The sequence below is a fragment of the Aegilops tauschii genome, chromosome 7 (assembly GCF_002575655.3).
Source record: "Aegilops tauschii subsp. strangulata cultivar AL8/78 chromosome 7, Aet v6.0, whole genome shotgun sequence".
NCBI classification, from domain to species: domain Eukaryota; kingdom Viridiplantae; phylum Streptophyta; class Magnoliopsida; order Poales; family Poaceae; genus Aegilops; species Aegilops tauschii.
In genome coordinates this window covers 276,381,126-276,398,288 of record NC_053041.3, presented here as the reverse complement: position 1 = coordinate 276,398,288, position 17,163 = coordinate 276,381,126, and positions in this window count along the sequence as shown.

Here is a 17,163-nt window from a genome sequence, read left to right as displayed (position 1 = left end):
TATGATGAGCAAAGCGTTCTTGAGGGTACACAGGAATTTCATCTAATCACTTTCATCATGTTGGTTTGATTTGTGTTCACTACTTTGATAATTTGATATGTGGGTGGACCGGTGCTTAGGTGTTGTTCTTACTTGAACAAACCGCCTACTTACGATTAACCCTCCCGCAAGCATCCGCAACTACGAGAAAAGTATTAAGGATAAATCCTAACCATAGCATTAAACTCTAGGATCCAATCGGTCCCTTACGGAATAGTGCATAAACTGGGGTTTAAGTTTCTGTCACTCTCGCAACCCACCATCTATTTACTACTCCACAATGCATTCCCTTAGGCCCAAATATGGTGAAGTGTCATGTAGTCGACGTTCACATGACACCACTAAGGGAATCACAACATACATACCATCAAAATATCGAACACATATCAAAATCACATGATTACTTGCAACATGATTTATCCCGTGACCTCAAGAACAAAAGTAACTACTCACAAACAAGAAACATGCTCATGATCAGAGGGGTATTAATATGCATAATGGACCTGAACATATAATCTTCCACCAAATAAACCATATAGTAATCAACTACAAGATGTAATCAACACTACTAGTCACCCCCTAGCAACAATCTATAGTTCCGGTAACAAGATTGAATACAAGAGATGAAGTAGAGTTTGATATGAGATGGTGCTGGTGAAGATGTTGATGGAGATTTCCCTCCCCAAGATGGGAGAGTTGTTGGTGATGATGATGACGATGATTTCCCCCTCCGGGAGAGAAGTTCCACCAGCAGAATCGCTCCGCCGGAGGGCAAAAGTGCTCCTGCCCAAGTTCTGCCTCGAGACGGCGGCGCTCCGTCCCGAAAGTCTTCTTTCTATTTTTTCTAGGTGAAAATCACTTATATACCAGAAGATGGGCACCGGAGGTGGGCCGAGGAGGCCACAACCCACCAGGGCGCGCTAGGGGGGCCTCGCGCGCCTTGGTGGGTTGTGCCCACCTGGTGGCCCCCCTCTGGTACTTATTGGCTCCAATATTTCTTATATATTCCATAAAAGTTCTCTGGGAACTTTCAGCTTGTTGGAAATATGCCCTAGAGGCAATAATAAATGGTTATTTTTATATTTCTTTGTTCATGGTAATTGTCTATTGTTCATGCTATAATTGTATTGTCCGGAAATCGTAATACATGTGTGAATACATAGACTACAACGTGTCCCTAGTAAGCCTCTAGTTGACTAGCTCGTTGATCAACAGATAGTCATGGTTTCCTGACTATGGACATTGGATGTCATTGATAACGGGATCACATCATTAGGAGAATGATGTGATGGACAAGACCCAATCCTAAGCATAGCATAAAAGATCGTGTAGTTTCGTTTGCTAGAGCTTTTCCTATGTCAAGTATCCTTTCCTTAGACCATGAGATCGTGCAACTCCCGGATACCGTAGGAGTGCTTTGGGTGTGCCAAACGTCACAACGTAACTGGGTGACTATAAAGGTGCACTACGGGTATCTCCGAAAGTGTCTGTTGGGTTGGCACGGATCGAGACTGGGATTTGTCACTCCGTATGACGGAGAGGTATCTTTGGGCCCACTCGATAATGCATCATCATGATGAGCTCAATGTGACTAAGGCGTTAGTCACGGGATCATGCATTGCGGTACGAGTAAAGAGACTTGCCGGTAACGAGATTGAACAAGGTATTGGGATACCGACGATCGAATCTCGGGCAAGTAATATACCGATTGACAAAGGGAATTGCATACGGGATTGATTGAATCCTTGACATCGTGGTTCATTTGATGAGATCATCGTGGAACATGTGGGAGCCAACATGGGTATCCAGATCCCGTTGTTGGTTATTGATCGGAGAGGCGTCTCGGTCATGTCTGCATGTCTCCCGAACCCGTAGGGTCTACACACTTAAGGTTCGGTGACGCTAGGGTTGTAGAGATATGTGTATGCGGAAACCCGAAAGTTGTTCGGAGTCCCGGATGAGATCCCGGACGTCACGAGGAGTTCCGGAATGGTCCGGAGGTGAAGAATTATATATAGGAAGTCAAGTTGCGGCCACCGGGAAAGTTTCGGGGGTTACCGGTATTGTACCGGGACCACCGGAAGGGTCCCGGGGGTCCACTGGGTGGGGCCACCTATCCCGGAGGGCCCCGTGGGATGAAGTGGGAAGGGAACCAGCCCCTAGTGGGCTGGGCGCCCCCCCCATGGGCCTCCCCCCTGCGCCTAGGGTTGGAAACCCTAGGATGGGGGGGCGCCCCACTTGCCTTGGGGGGCAAGGCACCCCCCTTGGCCGCCGCCCCCCACCCTAGATGGGGTTTGGCCGGCGCCCCCCCTCCCAGGGGGCCTATATAAAGGGGGGAGGGAGGGCAGCAATACGACAGCCTTGGGCGCCTCCCTCCTCCCCTGCTACACCTCTCTCTCGTAGAAGCTCGGCGAAGCCCTGCCGGCATCCCGCTACATCCACCACCACGCCGTCGTGCTGGTGGATCTCCATCAACCTCTCCTTCCCCCTTGCTGGATCAAGAAGGTGGAGACGTCGCTGCATCGTACGTGTGTTGAACGCGGAGGTGCCGTCCGTTCGGCACTCGGTCATCGGTGATTTGGATCACGGCGAGTACGACTCCGTCATCCACGTTCATTGGAACGCTTCCGCTCGCGATCTACAAGGGTATGTAGATGCACTCCTTTCCCCTCGTTGCTAGTATACTCCATAGATGCATCTTGGTGAGCGTAGGAAAATTTTAAAATTATGCTACGATTCCCAACACAGCTCATTTGGAGTTGTGCAGAATATGTGGCCTGACGTAGCTTTTTCAGGTCCTGATTTCCAGATGCAGGAATTCTCCCTCTTGGTGTGTACCTTGCAAATTATGAGAGAAAAGGCATTAGAATTACTCCAAAAAGCATTATTATTGATAGAAACATTGTAAATATCAGTAAGAAAACATGGTGCAAAATGGACGTATCACAAATCAACTATCACCCAACATGATCCCAAAGGCTTTACTTGGCACTTATTGAAACAAAATCAATAAAACATGATCAATACAGTAGTATAATCATGTGAACACACAAAAACAGTAGGTAAAAGTGTTGGATTGTCTCCCAACAAGCGCTTTTCTTTAATGCCTTTTAGCTAGGCATGATGGTTTCAATTATGCTCGCATAAAAGATAAGAATTGAAACACAAAGAGAGCATCATGAAGCATATGACTAGCACATTTAAGTCTAACCCACTTCCTATGCATAGGGATTTTTTGAGAAAAAAATTATAGGAGCAAGAATCAACTAGCATAGGAAGGCAAAACAAGCACAACTTCAAGATTTTCAACACATAGAGAGGAAACTTGATATTATTGTAATATGTAAAAGCATATGTTCCTCTCTCGTAGTAATTTTCAGTAGCATCATGAATGAATTCAACAATATAACTATCACATAAAGCATTATTTTCATGATACATAAGCATAGAAATTTTCCTACTCTCCACATAAGCAAATTTATTCTCATGAAAAGTAGTGGGAGCAAACTCAACAAAATAACTATCATGAGATTCAAAACTAAAATCATGATGACAAGTTTCATGGTTATCATAATTATTTGTAGCATACATGTCATCACCATAATCATCGTAGATAGGAACTTTGTTTTCATCATCAATTGAAACCTCTTCCGAAATAGTAGATTCATCACTAAATAAAGTCATGACCTCTCAAACTCCACTTTCATAATTATTACAATAAGATTCAACACCCTCCAAAATAGTGGGATCATTAGTACTTAGAGTTGAAACTCTTCCGAACCCACTTTCATCAATATAATCATCATAAATAGGAGGCATGCTTTCATCATAATAAATTTTCTCATCAAAACTTGGGGGAGTAAAATATCATCTTCATCAAATATAGCATCCCCAAGGTTGTAGATTTGCATATCATTAGCATCATGGATATTCAAAGAATTCATACTAACGACATTGCAATCATGCTCATCATTTAACTATTTTGTGCCAAACATTTTATTGACTTCTTCTTCTAACAATTGAGCACAATTTTCCGAACCATCTTTTCAAGAAATATATTATAAAGATGATCAATAATATTATGCAACCTCAATTCCATTTTTTATGTAGTTTTATTTTATAAACCAAACTAGTGATAAAACAAGAAACTAAAATATTCAATTGCAAGCTCTAAAGATATACCTTCATGCACTCACCTCCCCGGCAACGGCGCCAGAAAAGAGCTTGATGTCTACTACACAACTTTATTCTTGTAGACACGTGTTGGGCCTCCAAGCGCAGAGTCCTGTAGGACAGTAGCAATTTTCCCTCAAGTGGATGACCTAAGGTTTATCAATCTGTGGGAGGCGTAGGATGAAGATGGTCTCTCTCAAACAACCCTGCAATCAAATACAAGAAATCTCTTGTGTCCCCAACACACCCAATACAATGGCAATTTGTATAGGTGCACTAGTTCGGCGAAGAGATGGTGATAAAAGTGTAATATGGATGGTAGAAATATATTTTTATAATCTGAATAAATAAAAACAGCAAGGTAGCAAATAGTAAACGGGCACAAAAAGGTATTGCAATGCTTGAAAATGAGGCCTAGGGTCCGTACTTTCGCTAGTGCAACCTCTCAACCATGCTAAGATAATTGGATCATATAACCACCCCTCAAAGTGCGATGAAGAATCACTCCAAAGTTCCTATCTAGCGGAGAACATAAGAATAAATTTTTTGTAGGGTACGAAACCACCTCAAAGCTATTATTTCCGTTAGATCTATTCAAGAGTTCGTACTAAAATAACACAAAGCTATTCTTTCTGTTTGATCTATCCTAGAGTTCGTACTAAAATAACACCAAAGCAAATTCATATTCATAATACTCAATCCAACACAAAGAACTTCAAAGAGTGCCGCAAGGTTTCTACCAGAGAAACAAAGACAAGAACGTGCATCAACCCCTATGCATAGATTACCCCAATGTCACCTCCGGAATCCGCGAGTTGAGTGCCAAAATATATATCAAGTGAATCAATACGATACCCCATTGTCACCACGAGTATTCAATTGCAAGACATATATCAAGTGTTCTCAATCCATAAAAGTATTCAATCCGATATCAACGAAATCTCAAAGGGAAAAGCTCAATTCATCACAACAAGATAGAGAGGGAAAAACACCATATGATCCGACTATATTAACAAAGCCCGTGATACATCAAGATCGTGACATCTCAAGAACACGAGAGAGAGAGAGAGATTAAACACATAGCTACTCATACAAACCCTCAGCCCCGAGGGTGGACTACTCCCTCCTCATCGTGGTGGCCGTCGGGATGATGAAGATGGCCACTGGAGATGATTCCCCCCTCCGGCAGCATGCCGAAAAGGGTCTAGATTGGTTTCCGATGGCTACAAAGGCCTGCGGCGGCGGAATTCTGATCTAGGGTTATTTCTGATGGTTTCTCTATTTATAGGATTTTTTGGCGTTGGTTTCACGTGAAGATGGGCCTCGAGGTGAGCACAACCCACCGGGGCACGCGTAAGGGCCCAGGCGCGCCCCGGTGTCTTGTGCCCTACTCCTTCACCTTCTGGTCCTTCCACGAAGCTTTGGGGGTCTCTTTTGTTCCAAAAAAATCGTCAAAAAGTTTCAGCTCATTTGGAGAACTTTCATTTCTGCACAAAAAACAACACCAGGGCAGTTCTGTTGAAAACAACGTCAGTCCGGGTTAGTTCCATGCAAATCATACCAAAACCATATAAAATTGTTGTAAACATGGCATGAATACTTCATAAATTATAGATACGTTGGAGACGTATCACTCCCCCATGTCATTGCAGTGGCGTTTAAGCCCCCCAGTTTCTGCTTAAGGGGGAGAAAACGGTAATTCTTCTCCAACATCAGGACCGCTGAACCGGCATTGATACTGTCCGATGAGTGTATAACAGCTGAGATTCGGCGCACCCAATTGGTTGTTGACTCACCCTCACCTTGGACACAAGAATCCAAATCCAGGATCGACATAGGCTGCTTGCACGTGTCTTTAAAATTTTGGATAAAACAAGATTTCGACTTTGCCCATGATCTAATGGAATTAGCGGGCAGCCCTTTCAACCAAGTACGAGCTGGCCCATCCAACATCATGATGAAATACTTAGCACATGCAGCATCACTAACATCCAACATCTCCATAGCCATCTCATACCTCTCAATCCAAGCCTCCGGGGGTTGATCAGTTGTGTAATTAGGCACCTTTCGTGGGCCCTTGAAATTCTTAGGCAAGCGCTCGTTGCGTAGAGCCTGCACTAAATAGGGCACACCCAGGGTTCTAGAGGTCACTCCTGCCTCCACAGACGCTGACGGATAAGCCGGGGATTGCTGTTGAGCCGCTAGCTGAGCCGCCAGCTCCACCTCCCGACGCGCCCTGCCCTGATCAACCAAAGTCTGGGCATCATTACCACCGCACGCCGGGTCATGCCTACGAGGTTGGTTACGGTGTTGCTCACTGCTTGAAACTGCTGGCGAATCAATGTGCCTGCTATAACTCCGACTTGGTCGAGGGGTTGAGTGAATCCGCTCATGACTATAAGAATAAGCCGCCTGTTGAGCCACAGCTATCTGAAGAAGTTCTCTGGCCCTCCGTGTCTCTATTGCCGTCGGAGACTCGCCTTCAACTGGGAGAGCCGCCAATCGTGTCGCCGTAGCAATCATGTTATCCAAAGGGTTAGAATAATGACCCGGTGGAGTCGGAACATGCCGAGGCGGAGTCATATCCAATTGAGGCGGATCCGCAGCATGCGGCTGAACCGACGCTCCAGTCACGGGCGCCTCAACCGCCCGGTTCACCACAGGCGAGTCACTGGTCCCTGCCCCAGGCGTGTTGAAGAGGTTTCTCGCATCATAAACCGGAGGTAAATGGCTCTGGTGTCTCCTTCTCATGATAGCATTCGAAGCGTTTTGATCCAAAGTAAGCGGGAAAGACTCTGCCTGAATCCGTTGCGCCTGACCGTCCAAAGCAGCCCGCTCCGTAGCCATCCTAGCGTTCTCAGCCGCCAACTCCTCCTTGGCTTGAGATATCTCATCTCGTAGTTTCGCCACATCAACCTTATGTTGTTCTTGAGTCTCCGGGGTCACCTCCACCCCCATCAAAGTCGCCAAAGCCTCCAACAACTCTATCAGAACTTGAGCCGGCGGGCGCGCAGAGCCGCTAGCACCAGCCGTCACCGCAGCCGTTGAGCTCGATGTCATAGCCGTGGCGGTTGTTGAGCCGAGCGCCGGCTGTGTACCGGCCATGAAGATCGCCACCCTGTTCAGTGGCTCATAGGGGTCCGGAATACTGTCGCCATCGGAGCAGCCCCCAAGCCGGCCGTGTTGCAGTTGATACATTGAATTGGTCTCACCGGTTGACGACTCACCATCAGAGTAGATGGCCATCTCACCACCAGACACAGATTCTTCCTCAAATTCCGCCCCATGGATAAAACCAACAAAGGCATGCTTCACGGCGGGTTGAACCTGGGCGGGTCGTGCGCGCTGAGCCGTCTTGATGATGTCGGTGCAGGTGTCCGGCTTAGGGCCCGGTTTGCCGATCTTGCCGATGAAGACGTGGATTCCGCCGAAGGGGACCCGGTACCCGTACTTAATTGAGCTGGCCTCGGGGCCCCAGCCTGCGTCGTCGATGTAGAGCTTGCCGCGATGACTCTTGGTCATCTGGCCCACAACATATCCCTTGATCCCTTTGAAGTTGCCCTTCAAGAACTCTAAACCACCATGCGCTAGCCCCACGGTGGGGGCCAACTGTCGTGGACTTAACACGGTAGATGTCCTAGCAAAAGGACTTAGTCATGGAGCCATCGCAAGTAGGTTAGCTTAAAGGGGTTAATCGGGACAAAGGACACAAAGAGTTTATACTGGTTCGGCCCCTCGCGGTGGAGGTAAAGGCTTACTCCAGTTTTGGGATTGTATTGCTTGGGTCTCGAGCAAATACGCTTGACCTAGTTCTTGATCTCTTGTTTCTTGCCCTTAATTCGTCGCCGGGTCACCCCTTTATATACACAGGTTGATGCCCGGTGGCTTACAGAATCCCGTTCGGCTCATACACAACGTGTCCGGCTCGGTGACTAACTAAGCTTGCCTTACAATACAAGTCATACATATGGCAGTTCATCCTATTGGGCCTCAAGTCCCCTCTGGGTCTTGGGCCGTCAATAGGCTTGCTATGACCCGCCATCTTCATTGATAAGTCGCCAGTGGTATGACCCGGCCCCTCCTAGGCAGTTCATACCCAGTAATTATATCCCCAACAATGTGGCAAGGACAAGAGGATGTTGAACCCCTTCAAAATGCTAAGGACACATATTGGCAAAAGCTCAAGACTTCATTTATCTCTACTAGTAGAGTGCCCGTGCATTCCCACGGGCTCTTGAAAAAGTTTGCAGGAGTTACATGTTAAATTCCACACATACAAACAATATAACAGAAACATAATTATTTAATAACTAAATTTTATTTTTGCAATGTAAATTGATAATATAAGAAAAATTAACGACATGTCCATGTAACAAACTGAGCGATGTTCCAACTAAACATCTATAACAAAACTATTAATATCTAGATGATGCGCTTAAGAAATTCTTTCACAATATCCGGTAAGTTTCCTTTAGCTTCATTCCCACGATGTTTTAGAAAGTATAACAAAAACTGATTCCTCAATTCATACCCATCCTGCACAAACGCATACATGTAGTTAGTATGAAAATTTCACGCTGAAGGTCTTAAAACATGTAACGGACAATACTCACCGCGCAAATCGGCTTGACCAAATCTTCACCGTTCCACCAGAGCATAAAATGAAAAACAAAATAGCCAGAAAAATTCCTGTAAAACTTTAAATTAACAATGTAAAGAATATAGTAATAACAAAAGTAAATGTTTTTGTTATGAATTCATTACCCATCTATACTCGTTGGAACACCGGACGGAAATAAACGTTGCCATTTAGATAGATCATAATTCCAACCAGCCAGCTTTATTTCGAGTGCTTCTTTGAAATCCCTTGCAAAACTTTTTAATTTCAGTGCATGCCTCAATTTTTTCTCCTCTAACGATTGTGATGTTTGAATAGGATCCATAATATATAGACGACGTGCCTCTTTGTCGATGACGTACAAGATGTATCGGCCGATGGATGCATAGGGAAGATAAATCTACAAGTGGAGGTATTAGAAACAACAATAAACCATGATAACAATGGACAAAATACTTTACTTACCTTGTTGCACGATGAGAGGTCGTTGTCCATCTCAGGCCAGCTATCAAATAATGTTGCCAACCTCTGGATAGTTTCCTTCCCGCAAAACTTCTGACCTCGTGTTGACTCTAGCATCATGAACTAAGTAAAAAAGAAATATTGTTTCAACATGTTGATTGTAATGACACATAGAATTAAGAGTTAAGATGATTTACACAAAATCGTAGATCCATGTAGTGCACAGGAGGGTCTGTGAACAATACTCCCTCGTCACATGCCAGCATACGCACGGCTGTGTTGAAGCAGTCATTGTCCATGGTCTGCTCCATGTTAAGTATGCACTGAAGTTTCTTAAGACTTAAGCCCATTGGATCGGGTGTCGAGCTCCGGACCCATACCTTCCTATAAATTGGATGATAAGAAGAATAATATTATAAATCCGCACATTAAATATTGATACATGATACTTACTCCAAACACTCGGCATCATCGATAGACATGATGTAGTTGCAGAGGCCGGCAAGTAATTCACGTTGGTCCGTGGGTATTGTAGTGATTGGGGCAGGACGTTTGTCTTTGACTACGTCAGATGGATTCTCCAGGATCTCGATATCAGAATTAGCTAAAGTTTCTTCATCGTCAGGTTGATGGTATATGGGATCTCCTTTTAGCTTATTCAGCTCTGAATCGAGCAAAATGACAGCTAATTTTTTCGAAAATGTTTCATATCCTCCTACAAAATATATATAAAATCAATTTATATAATATTTTGAGATAAAATAACGAGATAATGTATAAAAATGGAATACCTGGGTGAACGTGTCTGACAGTCCATGTGATGTCCAGTATTCCATATAATTTAGCATAAACAGTCCACATGATACGCTATAATATTATAAAATAATCCTTTACAATACCACACAGATAAATCAAATAAACAAACCATTGTAACAAGTGCTTACCCATCAGTTTGTATTGCCTCATGAAACTGCTCTACAACCGTCCATTTTGTAACATTCAGATCGGGCCACTTATGACCTCTGATAAACTCCGGACTATGCTCTACAAGTTTTATACGCTTCTCGAGTCCTAGTAACTATTTTATATATGAGAAATATTAGGGAACAAGGCAAACAAAATATATGTTAAGATGAGTAAAAAAAATATAGTTACCGTAGTAGCAAGGTCATTGCATTTGACCCGACAACCAAGTGAGTCCAATACTTGAATCTCACATTTTTTGGCATTGGCGACTGCTACATACCAATGGTAGCCCGGCATGTTAATCGGAATGAATAACTGGTGTAAATATCATACAAGTCACGATCGCAATTAGATATAAATATTAATAAATCTTTATAATTATGAATTAAATAAAAACAATCCATAATTATATGCATGGATAACGAGACAAAAACTAACCATATCTTGTTGTAGATAAGTATTGACATGATGCACGATGCGGTGATATTTTGATGGGTCTATGTCTCTTTCCCCGTCTTCTTTTATCTGGCCAGATACAAACGTGCTAATAATGTGTACCCTCTCACCCGCCCTGTCTTGTAGATGCTTGTGAGCAAGCATGCAATATATGTAAGCATTTATCACCTGTAAACAACATTTAGATTATATTTATATTTTATGATATTATATATTGTTCATATTATTAATTACAAAGTTTGTGCAATTGGTCTTACACTGTCATGTAAGAACATATCATTTTTTATAAGGCATTTCAAATCGTCGGTTGCTAACAAGGCATCTCCAATGTCCACGAACTGGGTATTCTTGGGGGCAGACTTGATTGATTCGATGACTGTAATATCTCTAGGGGTACAAACATAGTCTGTCAATTTCATAAAAAAGTGAGCCAACTTAGTAAACAAAATGAGCCAAATTAGTTGAATACAAAAGGCAATATCACAAAAATAATATTGATAATAATATTAAAAAATACCTTGTGGGATAACATGTAAATTAGCATCCTTTTTTGGTTTGTTATGAGATATAACCTCTTCGACGTTATTATGTTGTGAATTTCCGGCCCCTTCCAGCGGCATTGCATCTGAACCCTCAATGGATTCTTTCTGTGCATCTCCAAAGTCCATATCCATGTCTCCTATATTCTGAAAAAACAAAAATATAAATAGACCATTCATATTATCATGTATAATATACATACAGAGTAAGGTTAGCTATATGCACCTCTTCTCGCTGTGTTTCAGTGCGGTCTGTCATCGTTACATCAGTGCGTATGTCGGAACCCATCACTTTATATATATGCTGAAATATAAATAGTATTTTTTGCTGCATCATATAATGTGAAACTAACACAACTATTTTATCTGTGATAAAATATGCTTTTGATTATATTAGAAAAATATGCAGCTTAAATCATTTTACTAATACAACAATTCGGGGAAACAACAAACTATAATGTTCATATATAAGTAAGTAGTCATCTGAAATTGCTTAAATGATTTTAAATTAATTATATATGCTATTGAAATTTGACAAACAAAAATAAACATGCTAACTAACCAACATTAACCAAGTATATGTGTTTTTTTTGTGATACCCTTAGTATATGTAATAAGCATAACCACAGCCCGGCTAGGTTAACATGCGCTAAGCAAAACACGGGAGCCTTCGCTGAAGGCAGGGGGCGACTGGGCCGGCCCATTTGGATGTAACGAGCTCCAGCCGTGTAGAAAAATGGCCAAAAACTAACAACATGTCTTAAAGAAACCTAGTGATAGTCTTGCAGAGCGACCTATTAAGAATCGAACTTATTTTGAAAAAACTCAAAAATACATAGTGATATAAGTTATGTAATATAAGTTGAGCAATTTTTTAATACAGATTTCAAATTTGTGTAATATACACTTAACAAATTTAAAAAACACAGTGATTATATATTCACTGAACAATTTCTAATAAATGTTGAACAGTTTTGTAATGGATGATGAACTTTTGTAAAAAACCATGAACATTTCCTTAATATACCGTTGAACACTTTTGTAACATGCAATGAACTTTGTATATTATAATAAAAACAAAATAATATAAATAAAGAATAAAAAATTATAGGAAAAGAAATATAAACAGAAACAAAAAAAAGAAAAGAAAGAGAAAAAGGAAAAGAAAAGAAACAGAAAACAAAAGAAACAGCGAGGCAGCAGCGAAACATGTCTGGGCCGGCCCAAACGGGGCTGTTGCGCGGCCCGCCACGACGGCCCACCTGGCACGCAGGCCTCTCGGGCGGCAGGAGCACTGAAGCAACGGGCGTCGCCCTTTCCCTCCCCCCGCCGCATTCTACCTACCTTATCCTCTCTTCTCACTCACTCTCTCCTCTCCTCTCATCTCACTCACTCAAACCCTCTTTCCCTTTCCCCTCCCCCCGCCGCATCGCCGCCCGTGTCGACGAGTAGGCAGCCTCACTCTTCCGCCCGCCTTCCACCGCATCGGTCTCCTGCATCCACTGACCTTGGGGCTGCCTGCTGTGTGCTGCGCGACCGAGCGGGACGGACGGGGCGCGCTTCCTGGAGCACATGCGAGTGATCGATCCGGTCCCGTTCCGGTCGGATCCGTGGCGGCGCTCCTCTCCGGCAATGTCGCAGGTGGATCCGCAGTGACGCATCCCGATCTGCAACGCCACAGCTCCGGTACGCCACTCCCCATGCCTCACAAATCCATTCAACACGGGCTGCTCAGATCCGCCCCCTCCTCGTCTTCTTCGAATCTTTGCGTCACTGAACTCCTTCTCTGTTCTTTCTGTGCCGCGGCGCCGTCACCAAACCTCACATGCACGGCGAGGACGACGACTGCTTCCCGACGCCGCCGCCCTCGGCAAGGAGGGATGACATGTACAAGCACTCGACACGGCGTGCGCCGACCGACGCGACGCGGGGACACAGCCACCTCAACCAACGGCACGTCTGACCACCCGTCCACATCCCCACCACTCCAGCCAGACGGCCACAGGACATCGCTCCGTGCCCGCCTCATGCTGCTGCACCAGGCCAAGATACAGGAACGCCCCGCGCCGGTGACCTCGGCATCAACTCCCTCTCAGCAACCGCTAGCTCGCACGGATCCCGCTTATCTGATGGTAAGCAACTGAATCCTTAAGCTGTGGCAGCATCTTTGCATCCTTAGCTCTCTTTTTTAGGGTTTTTGCAGTAGGAGTAGTTGCTAGAACTTTGAGCAATTTTGTTTCCAGAGCACTGAATATCAAACTTTTGGATCTTGTTTACAGTAGATGCACTGCTAATTTCTGAATTTTGTTTGCAGTAGGGGTAGTTCTATCTAAAAACCGATAGTTTGTAAACCTCGATCATAATAGGATAGACCTAAAACTCGATGATCATTTGATGATACCCGTGCCTAGGTTTGGAATGTTTGTAAATTAGCTAGTCAAGTTTTATTATCCCGATGAATCAGTGTCGCACAAATTCTAGTTAAGTGAATGCTGCCATTCTTTTATGTGTGCAATTTAGCTGTTTCCTAGCAGCAAGTATTAATGTCAAAGTTACATTCTTTCTGTCAAATTGGCAACTTTAGATAGCAAATGTTATAAAATTTTATAGTTGATGCGTTCTATTCTTAGTTTAAGCTATCTTTTTAATGCCATCTCTTAATTTTTATGTGATTTATTTTACCCTAAAGTTTATAACATCTGACCGTCGTCGTGGCCCGCCTCCCGCTGCAGTAGCTGGCAACATCGACCGTCTCAGCATCTGCTACCTCTTCAGGTGATGGTAAGCCACTCCAAACCTTTTTTTTGTTGCGTGAATAAAGGTCTGTTTTGTTGACTACCAAAGCCAACCTTACCAATATATTGGTCACGCCCATGAGTTTTGGCACTTGTTTGGATTGAAACCAATTTTGGACCATGAGTAAGATGAACCCACCAACGACATTTTTTTGCGGTCATACATGAGTAAGATGACTTCCTCTCTAAAAGCTTCTGTTTAATCTCTTGGACCAAGAAAACAAAACTTGATCTATCTTGCTTTTCACTTGTCAACATACAAATGGCCTCCGAACAATCAGTTTCAACTTGAAGAGGCAGATTGCTCAATTGCATAGATAGTCTGATTCCTTCCGACAGTGCACAAAGTTCAGTTTCTAATGCATCCGTGCATGTTAGTAGGTGACGGCATGCAGCGAGCACTATATATCATTTGTTTTATTACCCTGCTTGCTTGATTGATTTCCCCTCCTATTATTTAAATACATAATTTGTTTTATTTGTTCAGGCAAGCCAACAAACAGGGAGTGCTGGCAACAGAACTCTGAATCCATCGATCAACTGAAAAACATCAATGTGAAACAAGCAGTGGCAGGTATATCTGCTTTCTTAACTCACTCAATTATTCGTGCAGCAGGAGTAGTAGTTAGGAATTTTCTGAATTAGTACATGGACTGAATTTCAAAGAAATGGTACTTTAGGAGTACATGGAGTTGATGCACTGTTGTATTGTTTACAGTAGATATGGTAAAGTTTATTGAATTTTGTATGCGGTTTAAATGGTTGCAGTTATGAACTGCTATGAGGTGTGCTCAGTTTGATATTTCTTAGCACAGTGGTTGGCACTGGATGTTTGGCTGTTTATCTGTAGATGGAACTATTGTGGGAACTGGATCATGTTTTTAGTTTCTGACCTAAGTGACTACTACTTTAATTAAGGTAGTTATGGATAATTAGTTCACACAGAGTAAATTGAGTTGATCCAGTGTTTACCAGGGATATTTGTATATATGTTGGCATATGATCCAGTGCATAAATTGATTGATCGATTGCTTAGCACAATGCTGGTTAGACTAAATAATTACTTGATGGAATTATTTGCATCTGACGTGTTGCACACATACATAAGGCAGAACAAGCATACTTGTAAACTACTATTAAGGACAAATTTAATGGTTTAATTATATCTTGTGGTGGAAGTTGGATGAGGGGCCCATTGTGAATAATTTGAGACCATTCCATCGAAGCATTTTCTCATTATGCAGTTTTTATTACATGAAAGGACTTAATATTATGACTGTCATGATATATTTTTTCAGAAGTGTTTGTTTATTTGTTTATTTTCTGGCATGTTCAGAATTGCATGCTTGCTTTCATTGCTATAAAATGTGCTGCTGTAAATCAAGTGTTCAGAGTTGCATGCATACTTTTGTACTTTCTGACATGTTGTATGGAACAGATAAATAAGATAGGGATACTGTACATTTTTTTATATATTTGTAATTTGGGAATAAGTTCAAAATCTTACTAAAATTATTTCCTAATTTTACAACTTATGCAGAGAGCAAGTGATTAATTGTTATTTATCCCGTCTTTCTTAATCGCTAATTCACTGGATTCTTAATGTGCAGACTGATGCAGAAGCAAAGCATTTCAAGAAAAATTTCCTCCAATTGAGGGAAAGAAGGGGCCTACACCACTGACAGCCATTGCCATGCAGAAACGGTGAGCTCAGTGCACGGTTTTCACTTTCCTAGGAGTGCTTGTAGCATCTGCAAATAGTGCCAGCTCAAAATAAGCATGTGCATCGTATTACTTGCTCTATCTTGAGAATGTAGATTCATATATTTGCTCATAGTTGGTATTGGAGTATTACATATCCATTGTGAATAATTTTAGACTATTCCATCGAAGCATTCTGTCCTCATGCAATTTTTATTACATGAAATGACTTAATATTATGACTCAGACGATATATATCTTCAGGAAATTTTTTTTGATAAAAGAGAGCTTGCCTCTCCGATTTCATATAAAGAAATCATCCGTTCACAGACATATCTTCAGAAGATGATTATATTTGTTTGCTTTCTGGCATGTTGAAACACTTTAAAAGTTATTTGTTTGTTTTTCTGGCTCAAATATATTTGTGAGATTTCATTAAAATGTTAGGCAGTGAACTATGGTCATAACTTAAAAAGTTAGGTGTATGCCACACTTGCGATGTCCAGAATAGACTGTTAGCCTATAATATCTGAAAGAACTGTTTGTATTCAGTTGAAGCCCACCTAATAGGACTGCTTGATTAGATCTACAATCAATTGTATTGGCTATGATCTTTTTATAAGCTGGCACTATCTCAACTGGTGTTCTTTTTTTGGAATTTGATGGTATGCCTGACCAAACATGATCCTAATCTAATAACTCTTACCCTTTTACAGAAGAGAAAGATCCATAAATTTCCATACCTAGAGGAACTCGCCTTCTTGATGCTCCTTGCTTACAGAAGGTACTCCTCGGGAATTTGACCTCCAAGTCTGGGTATTTTGATCCTTTGCTATCTGTGATGGACGAAGGGAGAGTAAGGAGGGGGATGAGGGATGGCAGAGGAGGTTAACATATATAGGAAGGCCATGAAGAGGAAGATTGGGTAGCAGATCATGGCATATTCCAGTTCTACCATATATACTTATGTATGGTGCAGATATCTTTCCTCTTTTCATCAAAGGCACACCTCTTAATAAATTAGAAAAGATGTCAGAAATCCTAACTTACTAAAGAATTAAATTGGTGTATTAATTAAATAAACAACTTATCATTGATTGCATGCCACTAAGTTACTGATTAGTTTTTATGAGGTATAAAATTTTCCCATATAAAAACAAAATATCTAATTTGTCTATTTAAATATTTATTCTATTTTTATTATTGTTCAGTTTGAAGAGGTAAACATGAACTTTCTATATAATTTATGTGTATTTAATCAGTTCAACGTGTACTATAAATCAAGTTAAATTAACAAACAAATAATATTAAATGTTTTGTTTCTGAAAGATGGCAATTAACATCATTCTGATTTTGTTGTTTGTACAATCAAAACAGATATGCACCTAATGCATCATCGATCTTTTGCAAGGTC